Source organism: Alexandromys fortis, unplaced genomic scaffold (assembly GCF_014885135.2).
Source record: "Alexandromys fortis isolate MF-2015 unplaced genomic scaffold, M_Fortis_MF-2015_v1.1 scaffold_139, whole genome shotgun sequence".
Taxonomy (NCBI): domain Eukaryota; kingdom Metazoa; phylum Chordata; class Mammalia; order Rodentia; family Cricetidae; genus Alexandromys; species Alexandromys fortis.
Genome location: NW_026068020.1, coordinates 3,455,046 through 3,458,861, shown reverse-complemented (window position 1 = coordinate 3,458,861; position 3,816 = coordinate 3,455,046). Strand labels below are relative to the sequence as shown.

Sequence of the window (3,816 nt, the reverse complement as noted above, 5' to 3'; positions counted from 1 at the left end):
GTGTGTGTGTATGTATTAATGAAGTACTTCTTTCTGGCTTCCTAGTGTGTTTATGAGTATCTTTACATGACCCTAGTAGTTGTCAAATAACAAACATTTCTTCAAACTTGTCCCAGTGGACGGCTGCTTCCAGGACCACTGGTTTTACACCAACAGAATACTTATTCATTGTTCGTTTCTGTACATAGATTTATGTCTTCACATGAGCACTTTACAGGAAATGTGCCAGGAAGTGAAGCTACCAGGTCAGAGGGCATACACAGGTAAAATGTCAGCACACAATGCTAAACGGCTCTTCAAAGACATTGTGGGAAGGAAGTATGAGCTTCAGCAGACAGCTTTATCCTCTGATGACCAGCATTGGTCAGTACCAAACCCGACCATTGACTGAAAAAAAAGATGAAAAAGTTTTGTACAACCATTTTTTTCTTCAAGTTTTTTAAATTTTTTCTCTATATTTAATCCTCTCCATCGCTGGCCTGACTTCAATTGTAATTTGATGACATTTGGTTTTTTAAATGCTTTATTCTCTCTGTCACCATCTTACTTTCTCTTTGGAAAAAAAAAATGACATTAAAAAACAGTCTCCTTAAGAATAGAAAGCCAGGCCTTAGGAGATGTGTGTTTCTTTCATGAAATCAGTTTATTCCAAGGCAAAGATCTTCCTCGTGGCCGCCGCATCATGGCGACAACCCCTCTCTGTTGATGCTCGACCAGCGCGCAGGGGGCGTGCTGTCTGCTCTCTGCTTACCTGCTTCCTCAACTGAGGGCTTTTCCCTTCTTGTTCTGCTGAGAGGTTGAAGGGGTGTGTGTTTCTAATTACAGAAATTACCAACCCTCCAAAAGTGCCTGGACATCAAATATCCACCATCCAGATTCAGATATTAAAAAAAGGAAACTTCTGAAATGTATTTATCTGCTTTGCTTCCTCCTTTTTGTCTCTCTTCCTGTCTACCTACTGCCTTCCTTTTTGTCCTGATGCAGCCTAATGCTAATTCTAGATATGAAATCATTTCATTCTCGCCCCGTTCAGTTTGCATTTCTCTTTAAAATCTGGGCATTTTCTTACATGATGCTATAATAATGATTCTTTTATTTTGTTATATAAGTTATATGTATAATTTATAATTACAATTTACTTATAGTTTATTGCATAGTGAAATGCCCTGTTATTGTGTGTGTGTGCATATATACATATTTATGTATATATGCATATATGTATTTACTTTTATACAGTTGGTTTGGAAGGATCTGCTTTCAAAATCTACTCTGAATTGCTGGTTTGTTTGTCCGTCCTGGGCTCTGTGCTGTGCTATGTAGGATAAAGAGGAGATTCAGTGGAGGGACAGTCCTGGCTCCATTTCCAGCTAACTCTGTCCCGTCTTTTATCAAACTAAGTAAATTCAGATGACGAAATCCTTAGAGGCCGCTCTTAGGATGGCTATCTGATTAGCCAGACCACGTGAAAGGTAGATCCAGTAACCTTGGTTACATCAGCCTGGGGAAGCCCAGACACTTAGGGTGTTCTTGAGAAAGGAATTCTTTTAAAGTCTGTATCACATTAAGACATTTCTGATGCCAGAAAAACACTTCCATTGTGTGAAAGGTTAAGCATAAAGAACCTAGCACTCCGGCGAGGCAGCATTTTTTCTAAGAAGATAATTCGGCTGATCAAAGGGCAGATTATGCAAATGTTTATAATGGATTCAATATTTTCCCTAGCAGTCACAGGAGCCTTGTGTGGAGTGGAAGGTGGCTGGGTCTGAAAATACCTGGTTGGGGACTGCTACTGTCCACTGGAGAGGAAGGAGACATCTCAGGTACCAACCGAAGTCACTCATAGCTATCACCACACTCCTACCTGGGAGAGCAGCACTGAGACCAGAACTGCACAAGAATAGAACTTTCCAGAAACATTGGTCTTGGCCTTGACCTGGGCTGAAACCCAGCACCAATAAAGTTACCTATGGAGATAAAGACACCAGGTGAATGAAAGAAGAAATAAAAGGAGGACGTGACTGCTCCTAAGGGGCTGGGGGTTTTATTATAGATAGTATATTTTGTATAGTTTAGATATTATATTTTATTGTAGATATAGGCCAAGGCAGAGACATCTGAGAGAGCCCAGAGTGAACATGGTGGGCAAGACTAAGCTGGGCCATGTGAGGAGAGAGGTGTGGAGACAGAGAGAGGAACCCGGAGCTCAAGACAGGAACCAGAAACCAAGAGGCCAGGAGCAAGCCAGCGGACCAGGAGACCACGCTACCCGGTAGCCAAAATGGCTGGATTATATAGAAAAGAGAAGCTGGGGGAAGGGTCCCAGAACAGTCCTTGGGCTGGAGAATTTAGGAGAGGGGCGGAGTCTGCCAGCCAGGGCTTCTCCTAACTGGTAGTGGGTGAGCCTGGCAGACTGGTCTGCTTTAATATGTTAATAGGCACCTCAGCCCTTTGTCCCAGGTTTGAGACCTAATATCGGTGAAGACCAAATCCCAAACTGAGTGAGAATTTGAGGGGACATTTTAGGCTTCCCTCAGCCTCCAAGTTGATCTCAGTCACTCTGGACTCCTCCAGAGATTCTTTATTCTTTGTGACCTGCTTCCTCCCTATGCAGCTGCTTGTCACCAAGCAGGAGTAATACTACCGTGTCTGTGGATGAGAAAAGGTTAGAGCTCAGCTATTCTTCTCCTACAGGAAAACCCAGAGTCTTGTCAAGCTGTCCTGTCAAAACACCTCCTGTCAGGTCCTCCATCTTGGACTTTGTGGACAGACCCAAAAAGAGACAATCTTAGAATTTCTCCATTCCTCTTCATTTTAACGACACCCCTCCTGTCTCCTCCCCTCTCCCCCAGAGATGACAGCACCTGCCCTGCAGACTGTCCCAAAGTTTCCACAGAAGGATGCTGTACCCTGTAAGGATTCCTGGCCTCTGGTTTCCTTGGCTCTTTCACAGCCCACATTGCTCTCTTCCTCCTCCTCCAGACGCCTCACAGACCACATGACTCCATGGCAGGCTGGAGCTGCTCGGTGCATATCTGCAACAAGGCTGAGGTATCTGCAATGTGAAGCAAAGGGAATTAGAAAGCAGGGTCCCTGAACTGAACCCTCCCCTGAAAAATTGTCTTTGTGCGCTGTGACAGTAGGCAAGAGAGGCCCTGGTGTGGGCTTGAGGGCCCCTTAGCTCAGGCGCCATGAGAGGCAGGTGCCAGAGAGGCTGGGCACTGCTGAGTCTTAGTGCCAAGGCAGCCAGTAGATGGCTAACCAGCATGAAGCTTGACTCTTTGAATCCCAAGCAAGGAGGGCCCAACATTCTGTCCTGCAAGACTGTCCTGAAGATGATTTGGTGGGAGCCTAGCTTCAGCATGGGCAGAGCAGGGTCCCATTTGACTCTGATCTCTTCTTCCTTATTTCCTGTATATAATGAAAAAGCTGTGGAGAAAGGGGTACAGTATGAACTCCCTCTCCCTCCCCCTCTCCATTCCCTCTCCCTCTATCCCTCACCCCCCCGCCAAGGGTTTTGTGCTCGCCAGACAAGGCTTTGTGGTCTGTATAGCTATAGGAAAACATGCCCTAGAATTTCCCAAGACATGTATAAAATTGGAATTTGAAGCATACATGTTCTAAATTTGTCTATTTATTAGCAGAACAATTGTGACTTAAGGCAGTCTGTGAATCCAAGTTGTGCGTAACATTTTCCTTGGAGCCTGCCCTTTGATGTTTGCCTTTCAAGGGGTAACACGGAGTTTTCACAGTTTCCGATGGTTTTTATCCTGCCGAAAAAGGCCCATGGGACTTTGTAAACATGGAAGCCATTCCCAC

At 44.7% G+C, this 3,816-nt stretch overlaps 1 long non-coding RNA gene across 1 annotated transcript; it reads right to left on the bottom strand.

Annotated features, from left to right (window-relative positions):
* Nucleotides 1-263: 263 nt before the first annotated feature.
* Nucleotides 264-3,033, bottom strand: LOC126514256 (uncharacterized). Its single transcript, XR_007595537.1, has 3 exons — nt 2,907-3,033; nt 1,862-1,964; nt 264-387 (listed from the first exon to the last, which is right to left on the bottom strand). It is a non-coding gene; the product is annotated as an uncharacterized lncRNA (long non-coding RNA).
* Between the last annotated feature and the right edge of the window lie 783 nt (nt 3,034-3,816).